At 41.2% G+C, this 27,564-nt stretch overlaps 1 non-coding gene across 1 annotated transcript; it reads right to left on the reverse strand.

Moving 5' to 3' along the window:
• Positions 1-10,373: 10,373 nt before the first annotated feature.
• On the reverse strand, positions 10,374-10,445 carry TRNAC-GCA. The gene has a single exon. It is a non-coding gene; the product is annotated as a tRNA-Cys (tRNA).
• Positions 10,446-27,564: the final 17,119 nt, after the last annotated feature.

Genomic DNA, 27,564 nt, shown 5'->3' on the forward strand with positions numbered 1-27,564 from the left:
TTAGAGATATAGATTTTCCTCTGATTACTGCTTGTGCTGTATTCCCTAAATTGTAGTATGTCATCATTGTAATTATTCTCTTTAATAAAATTATTGTTTCTATGATTTGTTCTTTAACCCACTCATTCTTTAAGATTAGATTAGTTTCCTCTTAACTTTTAATCTGTGTATCCATTGACTTTTTGTAATTTTTGTTGCATTATGATCTGATTAAATATTTCTGCTTTTCTGCATTTAACTATAAAGTTTTTATGCCCTAATATGTGGTCAATTTTTGTAAAGATGCCATAAACCACTGACTCAAAGGTATATTCCTTTTCTATTCCTATTCAATTCTCTCCAAATCTAGCTTATCTAAGATTCTATTCATCTCCTTAACTTTTTTTTTTTTGGTTAGTTTTATCTTGTTCTGAGAGGGAAATGTTGAATTCTCCCACTATTATAGTTTTGCTCTCTATTTCCCCCTGTAATTAATTTAGCTTTTCTTTTTAAAATGTAGATGCTTTAGCATTTGGTGCATATTTAGTATTTATTATCTATAGTAACTTTTACCATATTACAGTTGCCCTATTTTTCTCTTAATTAAATCTATTTAGCTTTAATTTTGTCTGAGATCATGATTACTATCCCTGCTTTTTTTTGCATTATCTGAAAACATAATAAATTCTACTCCAGCCCTTTATTTTTACCTTATATGTATCTTTCATTTTTAAATGTGTTTCTTGTAAACAACATATTGTTGGTTTCTGGGTTGTTGTTTTTTCATTCTGCTACCTATTTTATAAGTAAATTCATCCCATTCACAAAGTTATAATTATTAGTTGTACATTTCCCTCCATCCCTCCTTCAGAAATCTAATTTACTTCTGATCACTGCCTCCCTAATTCACATACCCTTCTTAAAGTCTTAAAACCTTCTTAAAACCTTCTTACCCTTATCCTATCCCTTTCCCTTTCTATTTCTCTATAAGAAGACTTTTATACCCCACTAGGTGTTTTTGTTATTCCTTCTTTAACCCAGTTCTGATAAGAATAAGGTTCCCACACTATTTGCCTTCTACCCCCCCTCCACTTTAATAGTTCTTTGATTCATGTCTATTTTGTATAAGATAATTTGTTCCATTTTGCTTCTCCCTACACAATTTTATTTTTTAGGATCATGCCATCATATTCAACTCAATCTCAAATCTATGCTTACTCTTTCAAACTACCCTAATAATGATAACATTCTTAAGAACGGCAATTGACATTTTCCCTTATAAGAAGTAAATAGTTTAATCTTATTAAATCCCTTATAATTAGTCTTTCAGGTCTACCTTCTTACATTTCTCCTGATTCTTGTAAGTCACATTCTCCATTCAGTTCTGATTTTTTTGATCCACAAAGTATATCTTCATGTTGTACAAAGCTTTGGAAGAAGACAGCATCAATGATGCTTCAAGAAACAAAAAAGCTAAAACCTAAGTGGGATGAGTTGGCTCAGTCCAGCTGCTCCCATGGCTGGTGAATAGGGTATGGCACAACACTGAAAGCTACAAATAATGGTCTTTTGTCAGCATGAAAAGGTGATGGAAGGAGAGGGGGCTTCAGATAAGGAGGACAGAGGAAGAAGTATCAATCAGATCAAGTGTGTTCATCAGGTCTAAGTCATGGTCTGTCATAGGGAAATATGTCAGGAACAGCCCAGGAGAGAACCAAGGATTTGATGTGTCTTGACAGCATTAGCCTTGGACTGTAAATAAACCAAACAGTGGTGCAGAAAACATGGGGATTCAAAGGGGCTGAGGAATAATAGACAAATGGCAGAGAGATACTGTGTTGTTCACAGATCACAGCAAGCCATCAGTCTCTAAGCCTTTCCAGCCCATGCCTGACCAGCTTGTTAGAGAACATCAACTGTCGCTGGTATGCAGGTCCCCACACTTACTCAGCAGAAATAGCAAAGTCAAAGGTCTCTGAATATTTAGGTGAGGAAGTAAATAGAAAAGTAGCAATGAGTTGATGGTTAAATGCTTGTATTGTAACAATTAAAAAATATTAAAGTGCCTTCTGTTTATTAGTCATTATGATAGACAGATGGATTTAAATGCCTAGTATGTATAGACATTGTACTAGGCACAGTGGATACAAAGGCAAAAATAATTCCTACTCTCAAGGAGCTTACTTTAAACAACCTTCTACTACCATGTATTATATAGATTGTTAAAAAGTCATTAAACTACTCTTCTCCCTATCTTCTGGGGTCTTTTGGAAGGAAGGTAATAATCACAGCTCACATATAGATTTATAAAATACTTTATGTGCATTATAACTTGGGATGACAAATCAAGAATCAGAAGCAACTTGGAAGCTACCTAGTCAAATCTTTGTCTTCTACAGATCAGGAAACTGAGACCCAGAGGACGGAAATGACTTGCTCAGGGTCACCCAGATAGCAAGCAGCAAAGCCAGGGTTTTAATTCTGGTCCCATGACTTTTCAGTTCAGTTCAGCAATTTTTCTGAGGGACTACATCACCATCCTCATTTGATCACCACAACAACCTCGGGAAGCAGGGGTTATCAACCCCTCTTTGTTTGCTAGGACTTGGGATTTCTTCTGTTACAGGACTGGCTCCTTCTGTCAATGCAGTCAACACCTATTATTCAACTTAAAGTCACACTGAAAAGTTGAGTGACAGTCAATATGGGACAACCAGGTGGCACAATGGATAGAATGGCAGGTGTGGCATCAGGAAGAGCTGCCTGAGACACTTGCTAGCTGTGTGATGTTAGGCAAGTCACTTAGCCTCTGTTTGCTTCAATTTCTTCATCTATAATAATAGCACCTACCTCCTAGGGTTGTTTTGAGAATCCAATGAGATAATATTTGTAAAGCGCTTAGCACAGTTCCTGGCAATAGTAAGTGTTCTAAGTGTTAGTTACCATGATGATATATACTACTACTCTAGCTACTACACCATCCTATCACATATTCCCATTTTAAATATCAAAAGATGATTTTCAGAGAGAGTAAGTGACACATTTTCACTAGGGTGCCACAATGCGAAGGATGAGACACAATTCAAAGCCATGACTTTCTGAGTCCAAGCCCAATGCTCTATTAACTATACCACACTGAAAGAAAGCTAGAGGCTAGTTTTTATTGTAATCTCAGTTCTAGCCCCTACCTCTCAGGGTTTTGTAAACCATAAAGCACTATATAAATGCTAATTATTATTCAGGAAGGGAACAAACATTTATTAAGCACCTACTATGTACCAGCATTGTGCTAAGCACTTCATAATTATTATCTCATCATCATTATCAGAAGTCCTTGGAACTCCTGAAGCTCAGGGATACAGGAATCAGATTTTGGGAAATATTACTTACTCTGATATTTTGATGGAGCCATAATTGCATTGAGCTAGGGCCATCACTAAAGCAAAGAAGTTGAGAATTTTCTCCAGTGTGAAAGATTTCAGTGATGCTGGTGGTGCCTTCCTAGGGATTGGGATGGGGAATTACTTCCCTGGCCCCTTGGAATCTGAAAGTCTAGGCAGTCAGCAGCCCCATTTAGTTGTCCAGCTCCTTCCCTAGCAGCTCTACTTCTACCACAGAATATCTCAGAATACCTGTCCTCTTCCTAAGCCACATCTTCTGCAAGCCACTTCCTCCCTTTCCCAACCCTGCCCTCTCCCCAGGTGAAAATATTACTAGTCAGGGTCCTATTTGATTTGTCTACTACCTTCATTGATCTGTGTATCGCAATCCAACTAAGCCTTCTATTCCATTTCTTGTCTATGTCCTTACAAAAAAACTCTATGGAGTATCTACCCAAAATGCTAGCAGTCTTCTTCTTTGGAGGTAACCAACATACTACTCAATTATCAGGGTTCCATGATACAATTGTGTCCAAAAGAAGTGGAAATCAACAGAAGGAGTTTATCAAGAATGAAGCTATTGCTGACCTTGTGATTCAGCATTTTAGTTATCTAGTCCATAAGTATATGCTATGCCTAAAACATCTATCCATCACCTCAGAGTATGGCCCCGTGCATGAGTCTCAAGAAAATATATGAGATGGGAAAACATAATATAGTTGTACAGAGAAAACAACCAAGGGAGAGAGTCCATTATAGGGTAGTGAATACAGTGTTGGACCAGAGTCAGGACAACCTAGGCTTGAATACTTCTTGGGATACTCACTTACAATGTGACTCAGGGTGTTATAGTAAATGTTTAATGACCCTTAACACTTCCTCCATTGTTTTCTTAAGTCTCAACAATCAACAAAACAATAAATCAAGCCCTGAATTACAGCATTTGCCAATTTAGAGGGTATAAGTGCTCCCAATGAAAATTAAACAATCAGCTCCTGAGTTGATCTGAGGTCCAGCAGGCCCTTGAATGTGAACTTATACAAGCCACCAAAGCCAAGGATTCTTAACATTTTGTGTGTCATGGACTCCTCAGACTAATGGGTTTTTAAGAAATATTTTTAAAGGATTACAAAGGAAACCAACTGTACAGAAAGAGTTATCAATTTTTTAAGTTTACAGATTGCAGGTTAAGAGCCCCAGAATAAACCTCTGGGAGCCTCCATTTCCCTATCTGTATGAATGATGTGGTTCTGTTAAATATCCTCGAAGGTCCCTTCCAGCTCTTATTCTGTGATCCATTGAATAAGACTCCCCAGAGTTGCACCATCTTCCTGATTCCAATGTTCTCTCCATTAAAAAATACTGAGCTCCCTGGTCACAGGATAAGGTCAAGTCTAATACTGACTCAGAAATTTGGGCAATCTCTGTCCCATACAGGAAGCCTCAGAGGGACAGGGACTGATTTTCTTGTTAGAGATATTGGCAGGGGCTGTTGCCTTCCTGTCTTACAGGTAGATTCCTCTGACTTCCTAATGGTAGTGACACTTAGACCATGCACCTAGTGGCTGTCATTTTGGCTACATGATCAGCTCACCCTCTCCTCCAATCATGCATGTCCCCAATAATGTCTTCTGAATCATTTCTCATAGACAAGTCATCTTTGGTAACCTTCTGCAGCCTACTTAGGTCCAACATGAACTTTTCCATTTGCCCTTTGGCTACTTATCATTTTGATTCCATTGAGCTCATGGTATTTGATGATTCACAGTCTTATAACCTCACTAGAAGAATATTGTTTTTAAAAAAAAAAAGATGGATTTTTTGAACAGTAGCCAATTTGGAATGATTAAAGCACTGTTCAACTTCCCAGATGGGATTCAGTCCAATCTCCACCTCCTACTCATTTCTGGGCCAATCTTAGCATCCAGCTGTAGCATCCATGCAAGATTCCTATATTGGCAGACTAATTCAATGGGCCACTCACCTAACTACATATAATAATCTTTGTTATTATTCAGTTATTCATTCAGTCATGTCCAACTCTTCATGACCACAGGGACCATAGTGTCAGACCCTTCTCCACTATCTCCCAAAGTCTGTCCAAGCTCCTGTCTGTCATTTCCATTATGCTGTATCTCCATCCCATCTTCTGCTGTCCCCTTTTCCTTCAATCTTTCCCAACATCAGGGTCTTCTCCAATAAGTCCTGTCTTCTCATCATGTGACCAAAATATGGAAGCTTCAGCTTCCATATTTGTCCTTCCAATGAATCGCCTAAACTATTTTCTTTAAGTATCAAATGATTTCAGCTCCTTCCTGTCTAAGGAACTCTCAAAAGTCTTTTCCAGCACCACAATTAAAAAGTGTCAGTTTTGCAGTGCTCAGCTTTCCTTATATTGAATACCTTCTAATATGAAGGGCCCATCTTCTGATGTCATCTCTTTTATCATTTTAGTACAATCCATGGGGTTTTCTTGGCAAAGCTACTAGAGTGGTTTGCCATTTCCTTCCATCCACTTTGTTTTTCTAGCGTCAGTGGTTAGGTCGCATTCTTTAACAACACAGTGGATTGGACTGACTAGGCCTTTCAGTCACAAGATTGATACATTAATTAGTACAATGTAATCTATTACTAGCATTTGGAGAATCTTGACAACAGGGAATCCATCTTGTTTGGAACCTGTGAAAAAGATTTCTGATGATTCTGGTAAATTTCGTTAACCATAAGTCTTGCGATTTAAAATCTACTTCAAGGGGCAGCTAGGTGGTGCAGTGGATAGAGCACCGACCCTGGATTCAGGAGTACCTGAGTTCAAATCCGACCTCAGACACTTAACACCTACTAGCTGTGTGACCCCGGGCAAGTCACTTAACCCCAATTGCCCAGCCAAAAAAAAAAAAAAAAAAAAGAAAAAAGAAAACCTACTTCAATATTAACATTGAGAAGCTATTAATAAGTAATAATGATAAATAGCCTTAAATTTTAATTTATATGACTTAAAACTTTCCAAAGGTCTTCTAATAATGCCCTAACTGAATAAAAGAAAGTTGACTTGTAGTTCACTTCTGGTCAGCCTGAAGAAGCTTCCAGGTCCCAGTAAAATGGTTGGAGGCATAGAACAATCATGAATAATAGAAGATAAGAGATGAAGGGGAGAAAGTCTTGACAAGTAAAGATGATTAAAACCACCAGTGTCCAAGGTCTAATTTCCAAGTTCAGGGTCTTTTGTTGGTTACCATTGTCTCTGATCCTGTTAAACAGACTCATGGATTCTCTTGATGGACACTGGGGGTTCTCCTCTCATCTCTGTGGCTCCTCCTCTGCCTCAATCAATGGTTTCTATGGCTTTTAAATCCCCCACAACCAGCTAAGTGTAGGCATTGCTTAGGGTTGCTTTAGTCTAACCTACAAGCTTCTGATAGTCTTACCCATGACACCAATCTTCTCTGCTGTTCTGTTCTGTGTACTACAAAATCCATACTTCCGGAGTATAGTTCTAATTCTGCCACCACCTGCTCCAAAACTTTCAGGAGGGGCTCCTGAGGATCTACTGAATAAAGCTCAAATTAATTCAAGGCCCCGCTTTATATTTCTAGTCTTGTCACTCATCTTCTTACATACGTACATGACTCCCAGATTTACCCATGGCCCCTGCCTTAAGCTCTACACATGAATTTCTAGCTGTTAAACATCTCAAAATATCCTCTTCCTTTACCCCACACAATTCCATTAGTTGATTCTAAAGCAGCTGGGTGGCAAAGTGGATAAAGTGTCAGCCTTGGTGTCAGGAGGATATAAGTTCAAATCCAGCCTCAGACATTTACTAGGTGTGCAACCTTGGACAAGTCACTTAATCCCGTTTGCCTCAGTTCCTCTCTATAAAATAAGCTGGAGACAGCAATGACAAAGCACTCCAGTATCTTTGCCAAGAAAACCCCAAATGGAGTCACAAAGAGTCTGAAACAACTAAACAACGACAATCCAGTGCTTAGGACAGTGTCTGGTATATAATAAGTACTTAATAAATGCTTATTGACTAACATTCCAATGCTGATTTATATGGAGTTATATGCTAAAACTCCCAGATCCTTTTTAAAACAACTTCTCTCTCTCCATGTCTCCCTCATCTTACACTGGTGAAAGTGATCTTTTTTGTACCCAAGTGCCAAACTTTATATTTATCCCTATTGAATTTTGTATTAGATTCAGCCCACTGCTCTCACCTATCAGTATCCTTTTGGATCCTGACGCTGTTACCAAGGATGTTTGCCAGTCCTCCCAATTTTGTGTCATCTGCAGAACTAGAGAAAATGGAGACTAGTGGATAAAACTTACAGAAGCAGAGTTTAGCTCAATAGGAGGAAAAACATCCTAGTAATTAGAAGTGGAGATAATGTTTTCTATCACTGGGTGACCCAATAGGGGATGTTACAGAAGTGATTTGTGCTTTGTGTATAAGTTGGACTAAGAAAATCTACACTCTCAAAAACAAACAAACAGTGGGGCAGCTAGGTGGTGCAGTGGATAAAGCACTGGCCCTGGATTCAGGAGTACCTGAGTTCAAATCCGGCCTCAGATACTTGACACTTACTAGCTGTGTGACCCTGGGCAAGTCACTTAACCCCCATTGCCCTGAAAAAAAAAAAATATATATATATATATATATAAACAAACAAATAAACAAACCTCAAATTACCAGGGAGAAGGAAAAGCCTATAGCTAAATAAAAAGAAAAAAACATCCCTCTCTATTCCTTAAGGAATTTTAGAGACAACTTGAAGTAGTAAATGATTGATATATAATTCTTTAGCAATAACTTTTAAAAAGGAAGGAGGAAGGAGCAGCTAGATGGTGCAGTAGATAAAGCACCAGCCCTGGATTCAGGAGGACCTGAATTCAAATTTGACCTCAGACACTTAACACTTACTAGCTGTGTGACCCTGGGCAAGTCATTTATAACCTTCATTGCCCCGCAAAAAAAAAAAAAAAAAGGAGAAAAGGAGTCTATGTGGCCACCACAATGCTATGTTTATATTAACCGCCAAAGAAAATTCATATCACTTAAAAGTTTGAGAATCATTTTTATATGCATAATGGGTACAGAGGGTGGCTACATTTCTCACACAAGTCATACAGACACACCTACACAATCTTAGGACTGGCCCTGCACTCTAGGCTTTCAGATAAGATTCACTTACATACAGTTACATTCAAATTCCCTCAGGGTCTAAAGACAATCCCATTGTGGAGGAATGTACTCCTTCTACTCATTACTTTAGCTCTTAAGCCCCCACTGATGCATTTCCATTCATACAAACTGGCCACTGACATTTTTATATCTTAAAAATAACCATTTACTTAGCAATGAGACAAAAGAAATAATAGCATCACAAGTACTCACAGAAGGAAGCACACTAATAAGAAATAACATTGAAATCTGCACATAAACCTCTGTCATACTCTACTACCAATGTACTCAGTAACTTTGGGGTGGGCAGACACAGAAGAAACCTGCCAAGTGGGTACGTGAGTGAAGAAAACCTACGTACCCAATATATCTCACAACTCTGAAACTGTAAACATCAGTGTCTTCCTTCTGTCCATAAAAGCTCCCTGATAACGGAAGCTTGAAGAGATGTTTCCAGTGCTAAACCCAGCTGAATCACACTAGTCTTATTGAACATTTCACCAGGAATGGCATCTCAACCATACCAATTGATCTACTGGGTGACTTCTCTGATGCTATGCTTCCAAGTTCTCCCTCTGCTCAGCTAGACTTACTCCTCAAGGGCAAATATAAAATGCATCACTTATTGCTTCAAGTATAGCTGATATAACTCTAAAATCTGTCCTGTCCCCTCTCCTTATCTTTCTGGATCAGACATTGGATCTTCTCTGTAAAAGAACCCCTTATAGTGAATAACCAAAACTTCATCTTCTGTCTATAGTCAGATAAATTATATTTGTCCCATAACTACAGCTCATGTCAGTCAGTCAGTATGCATTCATTAAGTATCTGTGGTATGACAGGCACTATTCTAGGAGCTCACAATCTAATGGAAACCATCGCTCATGTCTATATCATTCCATTCTGCTATAAATTGTCACAACTGTATAGCAATAATGGTTCAGATTTATGTAGCCCTTTCCTCCCAACAATACTGTAATGTGTATAATATAAGCATTATTATTCCCTTTTTATAGAAGACGACATTTAGGCTCAGAGACATAGTCAGCAGGTCAACAAACATTTGCTCAGCCTCCACTCCGTGTCAGGCACTTTGTTAAGCACTGTGGATACAAAGAAAGGTAAAAACAGTCCCTGCCCTCAAGGGGTTTACACTCTCATGAGGGAGACAACATGCAAACAACTATATACATGTAAGTTGCACAGGATAAATTGGAGACAAAAGAGCATACATTTTCTAGTGATGAGATCTAGGACTTGAACCCAGGTCTTTGGACCTCATGGTTTCCTCTACACCATAATAATATGCCCTATCAACCCATGATTCTTGGGATCATTGACTATTAAAGGGGAGGATACTAAACTGTCTAGTTCAACCCCATATTTTATAGAGAAAAGAAATACTGTATAATCCAAAGTTAAGGTTTCTCCATTTCAAAGTACTCTGATTTTCATTTGCCCAAGTTTCCATCTGAAAATCTCTGGCATTTACTGATCTTAATTATTAGGAAGACAGAAAAATGAAAATCTTAACTATTCACCATCTTACTGAGACCTATGAGATACAGTGGGGGAAGAAGGACAGACAGAAGCCAAGGACCTAACCTATACAAGCTAATCTTTTCTCATACATGCCCAATTCTGGGACCTGACTGAAGAGTCAGGGCTGGGACTTAGATTATAGTTAATGATAAATCCTGAAAGGAAGGGAATGTTAAGCCACATGACATCCACAAGGATTTCTAATGATATTCAACTAGCCGTGATATATGGGAGAAATAAAATAAAAAACTTATTCATGTAAAAAAAAAGATAAACTTGTTTCCAGGGGGCACCTGGATTTGAACCAGGGACCTCTTGATCTGCAGTCAAATGCTCTACCCCTGAGCTATACCCCCATGTGTATAAAGAAATGATAGTTCCTTTTTTCCTTCCAGACTCAGCCTTAGCATCATCAATCTCAAACGTTCATGAGTCAGAGAAGCCACATAAAGCTTCCCTGAGTGTGTTGGGACGCTGCAAATCACAAGAGAGAGCTTGACATAAGGGAAGCTCAAGCTAGAGCCTATCCATTTCACCTTTCTCCAGACCTGTCATTAGCCACAGTGCCTCAGGTGCTCTTTTCCCATCATAACTCGGCTGAATCACACCTAACGTGATATATGGAAAAGAACCCGACCACAGGGAAGGGAGATGTGAGCTCAGCCCCACAGATCGTGTTACTAATACTTCCTGAATGACAGCAAGACCATTGCAACAGACATCAGCTAAGAAAAAATAAAAACATACAAAACAAGCATTTGTATTAGCTTCGCTTCATCCCAGGTCAGATCGAGTCAATTCATTCTAGTCATAGGAGAACAGGTCACCAGTGAATTAAACCCATCATCCGCTTAGCTGCAGCATTCCCTTGGGATAGTGCCAAATCTGTGAGGTCATCCACTGGGGAGATGCCAGGTTCAAAGCATGAGCCTCTGGCTCAACAGGGAAATGATCTGAACCCCTGAACCACCTCAAAGACTTTTCGGCTCACAGCTAAAATGGCAGCTGAGGTTTCTGTGTGCCCAAGCATCTACTTCCAGCCTCATGAACTATTCAAGGGTTTGTTATACAGATTGCTCAAATTTGCACCTGGTCTGTGAGCATCCCTGGTGGAGGGGCTCCTTGGAATGCCCAAAGGGATCTCCTGGCTCGGGAATTTCTACACTCTGGCCATAAGGAAGAGTGGGGAGAGGCAATGTGAAAATTCTTGATTTCCTCCCGCATACTCAGTGTAGTAGAAAAGAGAGCTCAGACAAGAAGTAAGCAGCCAATTTGTTCATTGTTCTTTCATTACTCCACACATTGGTAGGGCGTTAGTCTTTAGCAGAGACAGGAATAAGAACTAGCGTTTATAGTATACTTTAAGGTTTACAAAGCACTTTTGCATGTGTTATTGGAAGGCAGCCCCCTGGCAATGGCTTCCTAGTGTCCAGGGGTCTCTCTCACAACACAGTGGCGCCACCCCTTCCTTCTACCCTAATGAGGGTGCCTTTTTGCCATCTGACTCAGCCCAATTTGTAGTATTTGCTCCAGTGTGAAAAGCCTTAATTATAGCTCTATTTCTTTAAAATATTCAAACTGTAACATTAGAAGGTTAGCCACCATGATCTGGCTAATGAATCAAGCCATGTCAGTCTAACCTACAAATGCCATTTCACAAAATGGTGGACCATTTTCCAACTCAACCATTTAAACTTATGAGTTACCAGAATGGCCACCAGGATTTGAGTGATAAATCAAATCATTTCAGCCCAACCTACAAAAGCCTTCTTACAAAATGGTGGGCCTCTGGGGCAGTTAGGTGGCACAGTGGATAGAGCACCAGCCCTGGAGCCAGGAGGACCTCAGTTCAAACCTGGCCTCAGACACTTGACACTTACCAGCTGTGTGACCCTGGGCAAGTCACTTAACCCCAATTGCCTCACCAAAAAAAAAAAAAAAATGGTGGGCCTCTTTCCTGCTCATCCATTTGAATGTGAGTTACTAGGAAATCTAATGGGCAGATGTGTCTAATTCAAAGGATAAGGCCTTTTCTTCTTTTACATCAGCACAGAATGAAAGGTTTCTCCCAGCCCCCAAAGGGACCTCTCACCATCTGGTACTTCTTACTCCCCAGATGACAAGGCACCCTTTATCTCCCCTATGTATCCCACTTCAAAAAATAATGCAGTTAATATTGAAATTATATTCTCATTTCCTTGGAGGACTATCTGGATTAGAACTGCAGGGTTGGAGCCCCCAAACATGCCGGTTCCATACTATCCAACTGTCCATTGCTTATGAGCCTAGGGAAGTCATAACTCCTGTGTTTCAGATAGCAATCCACATGAGAAGAGGATGAGAGCCCCTGTTAGCAGGTAGTAGAACGTGTGCTTTTCAGAGGGTGGAGCAAACGGCCTTTCTCACTGCTCTCCCCAGACTACATTTTAAAGGCCACTGAGAAGAGCTATCTGCTGTTCTAGAGGCTCGGGTCACTTAGAATACTCCATCAAAACATCAGAAAAACACACTTATCACTGAGCCAGAATTGCCAGTGCCCAGATGATTCCAGAAAATCCAGAGCTCCCTTGGAGGCTGCACTCCATCTCAAAGGCCACCAATGTTTCAATCAGAACGGACCCCATTGGCCTGGCATCAGAGAGACCTGAGTTCAAATTCAGACTCAGACACTAGCTTCAATGTGACCCTGGGCCAGTCATTTAGGGGCAGCTAGGTGGGGCAGTCGATAAAGCACTGGCCCTGGATTCAGGATGACCTGGGTTCAAAGCCAGCCTCAGACACTTGACATTTACTAGCTATGTGACCCTGGGCAAGTCACTTAACCCTCATTGCCCCACCAAAAAAAAAAAAAAAAAAAGAAGCGACCCCATCAGGGGTGCCTTGTTTTGGTCAATGAGTCAGTCAACAAATATTGATTGAGTATTTTACTGTGTGCCAGGCACTGTGCTTAGCACTGGGCATACCAGAAAAGAAAAACACAGTCCCTGCTCTCAGAAACTTAATAGGAGAGACAACATGGAGATGGGTACCCAGCTGGAAGGGAATCTCAGAGGGGAAGGCACTAGCAGCTGGGAGATCGAGAAGAGCCTCCCCAAAGAAGATGGAGCCAGGAAGACCTGAGTTCAAACTCCACCTTGACCTTGGGCAAGTCACTTAACCTTTGTTGGTTTCAGTTTCCTCCTCTGTTAAATGGAGATAATATCAGAACATACATACCCAAAGAGTTGTTGTTGTGAGGTTCAAATGAGATAATAAATATAGTGTTTTGCAAACCTTAAAATGATATATAAATATTAACTACAGGGGGCTCAGGGAAATGACCAGTCCTGCCTTCCTCCCAGGCTAGGGTACCCATAGCATGGGACATTTCTGAGAGGCTCAAGGTTCATAAAGCAGGAGAGAGTCCTGGGTCTGGAGTCAGGAAGAGCTGAGTTCAAATGCAGCCTCAGACACTGACCATCTGTGTGACCCTGGGCAAGTCAGTTAACCCCTGTCTGCCTCTGGTTCTGCATCAATAAAATGGGGATAATAATAGCACCTATTTCCCAGGGTTGTTGTGAGGACTTGATGAGTTGCCCAATGCCTGGCACATAGTAGGTACCCTTCCCTTTCCTTGGTAGCCTTCAGCCTTTATTTCTACCACCATCTTCCAAGTCTGATACCATAGCTGAGTCATTTCACTGATTCAGGCCCTCCGCAGTCCAAAGTTCAACGAGCATTTATTGAGCGCCTTCTGTGTGCCCAGCACTGAAGACAAAAAATGAAACAGTGCCTGCCTTCAGGAATCTTACTTTCTTTTGGGAGAAACAATGTACACAGACAGGTGCAGACCAAATATTGGTGGAGGAAATAGAGAGTAATTTTTGTATCCTGGGGCTCTGAAAAGCAGTCCATGAGGAAAAGGATTTCACCGAGTCCCAGCTCTCCCTGTAACCCTGGCAGAGGGGACAGATGTGGCTGCAAAGGGTGTCCTTCACCTTGAGAGGGAGCAATTCTTGTTGCTCCCTGTCTCTGGAGGTAAGGTGGAGGGTACAGACAGTGCCTGAGGGCACCATGGGGGGGGGAGGGGCAGATACCCAAGGAATCCCACCAATTCCTGTACTTATCGTCAGCCTACTCATGCTCAACGAACTTTGGCCCCTCACAGCTGGAGCTCTTTGGGAACCAGTCCCTTGGCTGGATGGGGTATAGTGCAGGGTGTGGCTTCATTTCCCAGCTCAAAGCCCAAACTGGGACCCAGGAGGTTGGTGAGGGACACGTCTCACATCTTTCTTGTGTGACTGTGTATCCACCAGGACTCTGAATGTTACAAATAAAACCTGTAATGAGTGACCCAATGTGAGGCTTTTTTTGTCAACACAAACAAGATCTTCATCTGGCAGTGTCTCTGGCCACCTCGAGATTGGAGAGTGTTCAGAGGATAATGGGAAGAGCAGCAGACCAGGAGCCTGGGCGGGGAGTGGGGAGGTGGTTAGTTTTAGTTCCTCTCACCTGGGGCAAAGTATTTTGCCTTTGTAGGCAAAATACACAATTAGGGCACTGAGAACTAAATGATCTCTCAGGTCCCTAAGGTCTCTACGAGTTCTAAGAGAGTCCAAAGAAGCCCTTGAGGAGGCACAGGGGGAGTTCTTCTGTTAAAGGAAGTGGCAGGGAATCCTTTGTAAGCAAAGAATGAGCCCCTGATGGTTCTGTTGTGCCAGATTAGACTTTTGTGTGATGGAGCTTCTCAAGGTAGATCACGCCTGTACTAAACGATGTCCTAGACACGGAAAATAATAAGAAAGTTTGCCTCAGTTACATCAGGGACCGAGAACTTAAGGATCTTTAGGGTCCACTGAAGCAGTAACTGGATGAATGGTAGCAAAATGTCTTTTAAAAGGGAGCATTCCAAACGGGCTTAACGTACCGCTGGAAGTAACCGAGGTAGATACAGAGAGAAACTGGCTGAGCAGGCTGAATGCCCCAAGGTCACAGGAGACAAAATCATCAAAGGGCTTCACTCCTAGTCTTAAGGCATACACTGATGAGGAAAAATAATGACAGGAAGCCTGGGGCAGTGTAAGAGAATGAATGCCTGCAACACATTAATCAATGAGCCTCCATTTCATGTGGCTTTTCTTGCCTCAGACTTCAGAGGAAAACTAGAAGGTACTTCATTTCACCGCTGGCAGTAGAGAACACTAACTTTGGAGTCAGGAAGACTCCAGTCTAGCTGTGTGACCTTGGGTAAGTCATCTAACCTCTGTCTCCCTCAGTTTCCTCATCTGTAAAATGTGGATAATAATAGCATCTACCTTCCAGGGTTGGTGTGAGGATAAAATGAGATAATAATTGTGACGTGCTTAACATAGCACCTGGCACCTAGTAGGTGCTATGTAAATGTCATCTTTTTCTTTTTCTTTTTCTTTTTCTTTTTTTTTTTTTTGCAGGGCAATGAGGGTTAAGTGACCTGCCACAGCTAGTAAGTGTCAAGTGTCTGAGGCCGGATTTGAACTCAGGTCCTCTTGAATTGAGAGACGGTACTCTATCCACTAGACCACCTAGCTACCCCCATTATCTATTACTATTATCTTACCTACTCACCACCATGCTGCCTAAGTCTGATCTGAAGGAGATTAAAGTGTTTTTGAGATGAACGGGTGGTTGGTGCCAAATCTTCTCTGCCCCCGCCAAAAGATCCCCTGAGTTCATCTTCCTAAAGGCTGGTGATGGTATCATTAAGGTCACTAGAAAGGAGCAAGTCCCTCATTCAGAATACAAAGGGTAGGACGAGGTTGCACCTTCCACTTCAGCCTTGATCTTCAAAGCCCCCAAAGAACCTCCCTGGAAGAGAAAGGAGAAAACTATTCAATACAGTTAGATACATTAAATACATCAGAGACGAGCAACATGGCTCCTTGGCTGAGACACCAACCCTGGCAAGAGAAGACTCCTCCCATCCAGAACCATGGAAGAGAAGCTTGGGACAGCCCGGAGTATATTGCTGCAACATGGACGGCAGAGCAGACAACCCTACAACGTCACCAAAGACAGCAACAATGAAGAGCCACAACGGTGTCCATTACAATGAGTGAGAGGGAAGAAGGTCCTCTGTAAGGACACTGAAGGGGCACTAGTGGGCCTTAAGGGAAGAATTCGGGGAAGTAAAATTGCAGTTTAATCTCCTTAGCGATCTCAGCTGTCTGTTGGCTCATGGGGAGGAATAACATCACTGTGATTGGAAAGTAAATAAGAACGAGGAAGCCAAATAGTCTATTAGTGCACACTTGGCAGGATGGTCTAGCCCGCTGAGCCTGAGACCTCTGGCTTCTTCTCCCTGCTCTGATTCGCTTTGAAGCCCCCATTCCACATGTCATCCTACGCGCTGCTGCCAGATTAATCTTCCTAATGCAAAGGTCAGATCTCATCTTCTCACTGTTCAAGGCTCTCAAGTCCTTCCACATTGCCTAGAGAATCGATTCCAAACTTCTCGGCAACTCCACAATCTGTTAGCAGCTACTACTACTACTACTACTTCTCCCTTTCCCACCCACCCCACTATTGCCTTATATTTCTTTAGCTATATTTCGTATTTGTTAATGTATCTGCATAATAGCTAGTCAGCTATTATTGCCAAACATGTTACAAATATTGTCTCATTTGGTCCTTATGATAACCCTGGTAAGTCATAAGGTTGATTATATCCATTTTACGGATGAGAAAACTGGGACAGGACACAATTAAGCACTCAGGATCACACAGCTAGCTAACAAATGTCTGAGTTCACATTTGAACTCAAGTCATCCTGACTCCAGGTATAGAACTTTAGCTACTGCACCACCCGGCTGTATGTATCGCCCATCCCCAAGAAAAGGTCAGCTCTTTAAAGGAAAAATCTGTTTGATTTTCATCTTTCCATCTCTGGGGCCCAGCGTAGCTCCTGGAACCCAATCCTCATTCAGTAAAAGTTACTGATCAATTGACTGAATCAGACACCAATCTAATGTTACAGACTTTATTTTACCCCACTGGCCCTTAAATACACTCTGCTTCAGGCAAAGCAGATGACAGAATCACAGAATTTGGAAGTGGGACCCCAGGAGCCATTTGGTCAATCCCATACATTCAATAAATCTCCTCTATAATACCCAACAAGGGATTTAAGAATCCGCTCTTTGAAGACCTCCAAGGAGGTACCTCCATTCTACTTTGTCCTGACATCAAGCCTAAATTGACCTCTTTGTAACTTCCACCCATTGTTCCTGGTTCTGCCCCATGGGGTCCAAAAGGACACATAACAGCCTAAGTCTTATTTTGTCTGGACTAAATACGACCAATTCCTTCAACCAATACTCACAGCATGGACTCAAAGCCCTTCCCCATCTCTCCCATCTCATCGCCACTTCCCGACTTCCCTAGTTTCCTTGGAGTCTCAGCTGAAATCCCATCTTGTACAAGAAACCTTTCCTAATCCCCTTTATGCTAATGCCTTCCCTCTGTTGATTAGCCGTCATTTATCCTGAATACATCTTGTTTGTCTATGGTTGCTTGCGTTTCATCTCTCCCATTAGATTGTGAGCTCAAAAGGAATGACTGTTTTCCCCTTTAATTCTTAGTGCAGTGCTTGGCACTTGCATAGGCACTTGGTTTGCTGTCCTTCCTTCTCAAAGAGGACCGAGATGACATCACTATGTTGGGGTCAGGGTACAGTGTGTCCGACCGTGGCGGATCAGACCAATGGGAGCATGGAAGGCTCTACCACAGGCTGAGCACCAATAGTCCATGTGGATATTTGGAGTGGAGATGGCTCTAGATGTGTGCCTCTCACATTTCCTTTAAACTGCTGCAATTCTGCTTTGCTCATAGAGCACAGCACCTTCATTGATGGGAGCACGCCATGCTGAGTGATCCTGTGCCAGTGTCTCCCATGCCTCACAATCAATTCCAGAGTTCTTCAGAGAGACCTTGAGAGTGTCCTTGTATGGCTTCTTCTGCCCTCTATGGGAGCGCTCGCCTCTTGTGAATTGACTGTAAAGTAGGCTTTGAATCAAATGTATGTTTGGCATTCAAATAACGTGTCCAGCCCATGGGAATTACACTCTCTGCAGTAGAGTCTGAGTGCCTGGCAGTTTCAGCGAGGTGATCTTCAGAATATTCCTAAGATGATTCAAATGGAAACGATTCTGTTTCCCGGCATGGTGCTGGTCTCACAGGCATACAAAAATGAGGTCAGCACAGTGACTCTGTAGACCTTCAGTGTGGTAGGCAGTCTAATACCTCTGCTTGCCCACACTTTCCTTCAGAGTCTCCCAAACACTGAGCTAGCTCTGGCAATACATGAATCAACCTCATCATCTAGTAGGCACTTAATAAATGCTTGTTGATTGACTGTTCGACCATGCTGGCTGCTCTAGCCCTTGATTAGTTACCATCCTCTAAGCAAAACTCACACAGGCATACTTCTTTGCATTTGCTTGGGCTGTTCCCTCCCTTTCATCTCCATTTGTTGACATCCTAACAGTTCATCCTTCAAGACCAAGTTCAGGTGACACCTCCTCCATGAAGACCCGGCACATAGTAAGCTCTTAATAAATTCTTGCTCAATCAGGTTAATAAGAAGACATACCTGTCATCTCCATATGGAAGTGATCTCTTTTCTCCATCTCATTTCATAGTACCTCATCTTACACGATAAAGTGCACTATATTTGTCTCGTTCCTCAGCTACAAAATGGAGGTGAAAACCTTTTTCACAGGGTTGTTGTGAGGGTAACATGAGATGATATTTGTCAAGCACATAGCACAGTGCCTGGAACATAGTAGGTGCTATATAAATGTTTATTCCCTTCCCTTCGTGAGGTAAAAGGCCCATGTTTCACCCCTTTGATTCTTCTCTAGATAATCACCATGTACACAGTAAGTACTTAGTAAATGCCTCTGTTGTTCCATCACAGGGTTCCCAACAAGCAGATCAAGATCTTCGGATCCTTAGGGGTGACTTGGGGTTCCTAGGCAATAGGTCAGCATCTCCTGGAAGAGTCTGATGCCTTACTGGGTTGCTCTGGAAGCTAAGAGGTGCTGCCCTGTGACCATCTCTGGTATTTGTCCCTAATCCTAGTAGAGAGGGAAGTTCCACAGCAGAGTAGCCCTACCTCACCTGGTTCAAAAACTTCAACTGGGGGGGGGGGCGCAGCTAGGTGGCTCAGTGGATAAAGGACCGACCCTGAATTCAGGAGGACCTGAGTTCAAATCCAGTCTCAGACACTTGACAACTTACTAGCTGTGTAACCCTGGGCAAGTCACTTTACCCTCATTGCCCTGAAAAACAAACAAACAAAAAAGAAATTCAACTATGACACCCAAACTCTTAGTCCCCAGGCAGGCAAAGAATTTGGGAAAATGAACAGTAACTCCCCACAAGCTTGCTGAGGACTCCTGATACATGAAAGATGGGCTATTTCTCCTATTGTTCTGTCAGCTAATGTCATTGATGTCACTTACACCAAGGCCAAGGGGGGAGGGTGGGAGAGAAGGACAGTGCTCAGAAGATTCTTCAAAACCAAAAGACAATAACAACGATGCTACCCATCACCACGAGAGGACAGTTGTCATGTTTGAGATGAGACAACCACTAAATCTGGGGCTGACGGTGCGTGGGACAGCAATGCCTTTTCCCTGGCTTAAGAGAGTGGGTGCTGCATCTTGGAATCAGGTGACAAGACATCTGTAGAGGGCAAGTGTGGCAACCCAGAGGGTGGGTGGTGAAATTAGAAAGAAAAAAATGGAAATCAGCAGATGGTGGGTAATGCAGCTGAGAATGTTTTCTTCACTTTGACACAGTAGGCATGCAAATTAAAATTGGAACTTGGAAAAGGTCAGATTATTTTGCCATAGACCAATCCCTTGGATTCCCAAAGACATTTTACATTTTGTTTCTTTTTAGTGGCTTTATTTTAAACTTTTCATGTCACTTCACAAAAGACAAAGACAAAGAAGGGGATAGAATTTCAAGCCCTAAACCTAAACTTTGAAATCTAAAAGTTGACAGATGCATTTCCAGTTACTTAACTGTGTCCCACTTTGGGCCAGCTTTGCAAATGGTTTTCAGAAATCATTAGATCCACAGAAATTCCATTTTGATGGAAAGTTTTACATTATCTTCATCTGCATTTTCCAGCACTCACCCTTCTAAATTGAGTCCCTCATACCTATAAATGATGTGACAGAAAGAGTGCTGAACTTACAGACAGGGAATGACCTCGAGTTGGAGTTCTGATGCTTACTGACCAATCAGTGACCAATCATGGCATGGCTTTGAGCCTCCATTTCCTCATCTGTAAAATCCAGGGTGTCCCAATAGTCTTAGTGCAGTTTTAAGGGTGTTTTTTGCGGGACAATGGGGGTTAAGTGACTTGCCCAGGGTCACACAGCTAGTAAGTGTCAAGTGTCTGAAGCCGTATTTGAACTCAGGTACTCCTGAATCCAGGGCCGGTGCTTTATCCACTGCACCACCTAGCTGCCCCCCAGTTTTAAGTTTTAATAGCTTTTATGGCTTAAAATTTCATTGAGAGTTTTGGGACAGCCTGTATTTGTATCTACCTTATTAGGGTGTTGTGATAAAAGCACTTTACAAACTTCAAATGCCATATAGAAAAAATGTTCAAGATTCCTTTTACCAAAGCAAACAGAAAACTACTAGTTCAAAGCCAAAGACATTTAATTAAACAACATAGCAAAGTAAATGACCAAGAAACTTTCCTGAATAGAGAAGGCAGACCCTTCTGCAGATCCCCACAGAAACACACCTATGCCCTTCCTAGTCGTGAGTTAGGTGTCAGTCCCTTCATGATACAGGAGAAGGACTCATGGAACTTACAGGGAATTGCACCGATCCCAAAGAGTCCTTCTGCCTTCCCCAACACACTGAGTCATGGATGAGAAACTGTAGAAAACCTGGCTATGGCTCTTGGCGCACACCAGGGCTCAGCACCAGAGGGCATCAGCCCACTGATGCCAGCGGGATGCTTTCACCAGACAGTAACCCAGAGGAGGAGGAGAACCTCCATTTGCTGCATTTTCCAGGGAAGTCCTATCCTGGCATGGCCTGGGTGTAGCTCAGAGGAAAGACTCCCACAGGAAGGACCCGAACCTGCCCCATTGATGCCCTGATACTGCTTCCCTAATATTGTCGTTGTTGTTGCTGCTGCTGCTGCTGCTACTATCAGCACTAGTCCTGAAAGGGATCACCCATTTCAGCCATCTTCTTAGTGAAACTCCCGTACCCTTCATGCCCCAAGCATTGTCCTCTGTTATGTGATTCAAGCCTCTCTCCCAAAGGTGTGGCTCTGTGCTTCCAAAGCTTTGTGGGAGGCTGCCTTGCCTTAGAAGTGCTTACCATACCTTTTGACCCAGCAATACCATTGCTAGGTCTATATCACAAAGAGATCCTAAAAAAGAGAAAAAGACCTATTTGTACAAAAATATTTATAGCAGCTCTTTTGTGCTGGCTAAAAATTGGAAATCAAAGGAATGCCCATCAATTGGGGAATGGCTGGACAAGTTGTGGTGTATGATGGTGATGGAATATTATTGTGCTATAAGAAATGACAAGCAGGGGGGCAGCTAGATGGCGCAGTGGTTAAAGCACTGGTCCTGGATTCAGGAGTACCTGAGTTCAAATCCAGCCTCAGACACTTAACACTTACTAGCTGTGTGACCCTGGGCAAGTCACTTAACCCCCATTGCCCCGCAAAAAAAAAAAAAAAAAGAAAAGAAATGACAAGCAGGATGCTTTCAGAAAGGCCTGGAAAGACTTGTATGAACTGATGTACAGTGAATTAAGCAGAACCAGCAGAACATTGTATGCAGCAACTGCAAAATTGTTCAACAAAGACCTATGAATGACTTTACTATTCTCAGCAATACAATGATCCGAGACAATCCCAAAGGACTAATGATGAAGCACCCTATCTACCTCCAAAGAAGGAACTGATATTGACAGAACACAGACAAGCATGCTATTTTCACTATCTTTCATTTTTTCATTTTACTCAAGTTTTTGTACAAAATGACTAATATGGTAATGTTTTACATAAATGTGCACGTATAACCCATATCTGATTGCTTACCCCCTCAGGAAAGGGGGAGGGGAGGGATAAAAATTGGAATTCAAAACCATAAATTTAAAAGTTTATTATTTTTTTAAAAAATAAATAAATGATAGAAGAAATTTTTTAAAAATACCTACCATTCAAAAGAAAAGTACTCACATTTCATTAGAATCACCCTAAATAATATATAGCCCTATGCATAGATCACAAGATCAAAGGATCATAAGATTGGGAGCTAGAAAAAACCTTCAAAGTCATTTAGGAACAGATGAAGAAGGTGGGTTCTAAGGCTTCCTATGTGATGAGGTTTTATTGGCACTGCATTTCACTAATACTGGGCCTGGGATCCTCAGCATTAATAACATTCGCCTGGATTAGACAACAAAAGTTTCCCAAAACTTTCCCCAAAAACACTGTTAAAATGTGAAATACACTCTCCCCTGGAGAATGGCTAAACAATTGTGGCACATGTTGAGTACTGGGGCAGTTTGGGGCTATGCTGGAACGGTATGGAGGATTCCCCCAGATGGTTGTCATTCTCTCTTCCTTACCTGCACACCCACATGTGGGCCACCTGCTCCTAGACAGTCACCTGCTTGGTTCCCCTCCACTCAAATATGGCTTTCTCCCCAGACATTCCCTCAAATCCTCCATCATAGAGGACCAGTTTTACATTCAACTAGAAAGGAAACGCTAGGAAGAAAAATGGAAATGAATGCCTCAATTCTCAAGCCACAACCTTTCCCTGCCAAATTGTTTATTAGTTGCCTATACCCTAGAGAGGTGCTTGAATAAGTATTCCTTGCTCGTGTGAAGTTCTCTACCAAAATAGTTCTCTAATGATGTGCCATAGTTTTAAATCTCCTTCTTTCTTTGTCTCTCTGTCTCTGTCTCTCTGTCTCTGTCTCTGTCTCTGTCTCTGTCTCTCTGTCTCTCTGTCTCTGTCTGTCTGTCTGTCTGTCTCTCTTTCTCTCTCCTCCCAGGGTATTCCCTTTATTCCCTTATGGCCTCTCTCAGCTGCATTTTAGTAATTAAATACATAGATCAGGAATGCTATGATTAATACATTTCCATTAAAACTGGCTTCATCAGCAAAGATACTAATCAAGAAAATTAATATCTTCAGCAAAGTTAGAGTCTAGAAAATAAACCCGCAAAAATCAAAAGCATATCTAAATAACAATAAAATCTAAGAGGGAAATCCCATTCCAAATAACTATGAGTACAATACTTAGGGACCAGTTTACCAAAGAACTTAAAGTACTTGTATAAATTAAATTACAAAGGATTCCTTAAAGAAATAGAGAACACACACACACACACACACACACAACTCAAAAAAAAGAAAAAAGAAAGAACAACCAAATAGATGGAGGAATATTCAATTTTCATGGCTGGGCCATGCCAATGTAATAAAAATAACAATGCTACAAAAGGTAACTTTAATGTTTTACTAATCAAACTATCAAAGACATATTTAATAGAACTGAATATAATAATAATTCATTTGGATAAACAAAAGATCTAGACTATTAAGGCAGATAATGAAAAACAGGAGGATGAAGGAAGAATACTACTACCTTGAGAACTTTGAAAATAATATGTTGTATATGGAAAAGTTTCCTTCCATTTTGGCATTTCCATAAATATATCCCACAATAGGTCACAATTCTTATGAATATATATCTCCCTAATTCATTCTTTATTTAATATTGATGAGAAGGGGCACTAGAAAATTTTATCTCTACTGTTACAACCTTCAAGGGGGTAGTTTATAATTTTGATGTAGGTATGGTAGGGGATTTATGTTAAATTGAATGAAATCATACTACTTAATGAAATTACAAGGTTTCAGATTTTGAGTAGCCTGTCTAAAAGTTGAGTTACCATCACCATCAATTATTATTATTTTTTATTTCTTTGTTATTGCTGATTTTCATTAGTTGTTTCAGTTATGCTTAATTCTTCATTACCCCATTTGAAAAAAAAAGAAACTAACAAGTTGTATTTGTTATATACCTTAAAAGAAAAGCAAGCTATTCATTATAGTACAGATTCTCAGCTTCACAAAGAATCCTCTTTTTCTATTTTCCTTTGTGTTTGGAAATTCTCATCTTATTTAGTGTTTAAGTTCAGAGTAAAAAAAAAAGAAAAAAGTCAACACCAAGGGTAAAAATACCATTCAAGCAGTCCTATTAGTAACTGCTAATCCATGAAAAGAGGACTCCCCCCTCCCTACCCAGAGTACAAAGCAAGAGATGGGTAAAGAGGAAACCTGGTCAAAATATTGTTTGTAGGTCTGCATTATCAATATTCTGGAGATTCTGCCATATTAACATTGTAACAATTTATAGGGAAGCTCCCCAAGGGAATCAACAGCACAAGGTAAAGGAGACAATACCAAGATGGTGGAATGTGAGGAAACAAAACAACCCAGCTCTCCCTTCCCAAGTAACTACTTTCTTCGTGATCTAAGGATGCCAGCCTTAGAAACTACAGCAGGTCATCTTTACTCCATAAAAGGACAAATCTGACCTATAGTCAAGTGACCAGAGTAGAAATCATGGAACAGCCATGGGCCTGGATCCCAGATTCAACGTCCAGAGCTCTGAGCTAGACCAACAGTATAAGAATGCCCAGAGTTGATCAGAAACTCAGTCTGGGTCCCAATAAACACCATGAAGTTTCCCAGAGGGGCTAAGACAGAAGTACAAGGATGGCCAGAGGTGATCTTGAACTCAACCCCAGGTCCAGGCCAACAGCTCTAGGGAACAGGGTGGTTGGAAAGAGAAAAAGTCTTAGCCTTCAGAGTTCCAAGCTTGACCAGCAATGCTGGCTTATACGGAGCAAATTATTGGAAAAATGAGTAAACAAATCAACCCCAAAACACCCTATTTCGATGCCAGGAATGCTCTAGACCCAAACCAAGAAGGAAAGAATAATTCTAAGCAAAACCTCAAAGAAAACTACAATCTGCCCATAAGATTAATTAAAATTCCTAGAAAAAAAAAGATGCAAGAGTTTTAAAAATTCTTGAGGCAGCTAGGTGGCAAAGTGAATAGAGTTCTGGACTTGGAGTCAGAAAGACCTGAGTTCAAATCCTACCTCAGACATTTAGTAGTATAGTGGATAAGATTTACCAAAAGGGAAAACTGAGGCACTTGTCTGATGAAGATCACACTTATTAACAGGGGCATGCTGCCTGTCAATAAATGGGTCAGTGCATGACCTCCATTTATGCTGAAGATCCCAAGCAAGCAAACAGCTCTCCTTTTATAGTTTTTGGGGCATAGAGAAGAAAGAACAGAATAGGGTAGATGACATCATGGGATTGGGGACAATATGACTCAACAACCTGGCTGGAAGTTTGGTGATGGGAGCTAGTGACGATCCCCCTTCTTCTCTCATGAGACTAAGAAGTGCTTGTTGTTTGAATCCAGCTGCAAGGTGTAGAGATGGGGGACCAGACCTTTCAGCCAGCAAACCAGACATCCTTGAAGGATACCTTGGTGGTGTAAAGAGATCAGACATGACTCCCTTGTGCTCACAGGCATCCTCCCTTGAGGCAAGAATAGATAAACAATTAGCAGGAGAGCTAGATTTTCAAACTTAATTCATTACAGGCCAGCTGAATCTCTGAGCTAAGTTCAGAGACAAAGAACCATGAGTTAAGCAGTTAGAGGACAAAAGCAATGTGTTGTAAATAGGATCAATCAGAAAATGAGACTGGATCAATTCAATCTTTTCACTAGCTATGTGACCCTGGGCAAGTCACTTAGCCTCTGTTTGCCTCAGTTTCCTCATTTGTAAAATCAGAATAATAATAGCACTTACCTCCTAGGATTGTTGGGCTGGGAGAAGATGAGATAATGTTTCAAAAGTTCTTTGCAAATTTTAAAAAACCATAAATGCTAGTTCTTAAAAGATTGGAAATGATATTATAAGTGAGATAAGAACACCAGAGGAAAGAAATGAGAGCTATGAATAAAAGCCTTGGAAAGAAAATTAACAGTTTAACAAGATATAAAACTTTACCCAAGGAATAGTCTCCCTGAAAATTAGAATGACCAAAAAGAAATTAATAACTCCATGAGACAACAGGAAATACTAAAACAAAATTAAAAGACTGAACAAATAGAAGAATATGCAAAGTATCTCATGAAAAAACAACAACAACAACAATTTGGACCTGGAAAGCAAACAGATCAAGAAGAGATCATTTAAGCATCACTGGACTACCAAAAAAAAGGAGCCTGGGCTCACCAACTAAGCATCATTCTCAACTCTGCAGTCTCTCCCTTCCTCTCACCCTTATTACCTATATTCAATCTGTTGCCAAGGCCTGTCAATTTTATCTTTGTAACATCTCTCACATCTGTCCCCTCCCCTTTGCCAATGGTCTGATGCAGGTAGGTCCTCATCACTTCATGCCTAGGCTTATTACAAGGGCCTGCTACAAGTATCTCCCCACTTCAGTCCATCCCCCGCTCAGGCACCGAAGTGATCTTTCAAAAGCCCAGAACTAACCATGTTACCCGCTACTCAATATAAACCCTAGAGTTTCCATATTGCCTCCAGGATCAAATAGAAATCCATCTCTAGTTATTCAAAGTCCTCCGGAACCTGCTCCTCACTCCACCTTTCCAATCTCCTTATACCTTGTATTCCCTATGTCCTCTACAATCCAGAAAATTTCTCTGATAAAATGTTCGATTCTAAGATAAATAAGGAACTAATTCAAATTTTTAAAAATAAAAGCTCCCTATGGGGTTTCACCTCATACCCATTAATTTAGCAACAAAACAAAACACTGAAGCACCTTGATGCACTGTTGGTGGAGCTATGAAGTGATCCAGCTATTCTAGAAAGAAATCTTAAAATATGCCCTCAAAGTTATTAAACCCTTTGACCAGCTCATCAGCTGGTCAAGGAGATCCAAGAAAGAAAAAATGCTCTATACATAATGTGTGTGTGTGTGTGTGAGCTTTTTTCATGTTAGAAATGAATGGGAAAGTAGGGAATGTCCTTCAACTGGGGAATGGCTAAACAAGTTATATGGTGCTGTTAAGGGCTAAAATTCTAGCTAGTCTGTCTAAAATATCTAATGAGTGGTCGCCAATAAATTATAAGCTTTAGCAAGAGTTAGACTTTTAAGCATTTATTAAGGAGAATAAGAATTTGGTAAAGAGAGAGAGAAAGGCCTTGATTCCTATCTATTAAAGGGAGAGCACATTTCTAGCTCCCTTCTCCGCCAGAGTCCAGAGGAAAGAGCGCGAGAGCGAGCGCCAGTCTCTTCCTTCCTCCTCCCACTAGCCCGCGTCCCTTCCTGATGCCAAAGAAAAGACTCCTGGTCTTGCCCTCAAAGACCTTCGCTTCATGGGCAGAAC

The sequence above is a fragment of the Dromiciops gliroides genome, chromosome 5, assembly GCF_019393635.1.
Source record: "Dromiciops gliroides isolate mDroGli1 chromosome 5, mDroGli1.pri, whole genome shotgun sequence".
Classification (NCBI taxonomy): Eukaryota; Metazoa; Chordata; class Mammalia; order Microbiotheria; family Microbiotheriidae; genus Dromiciops; species Dromiciops gliroides.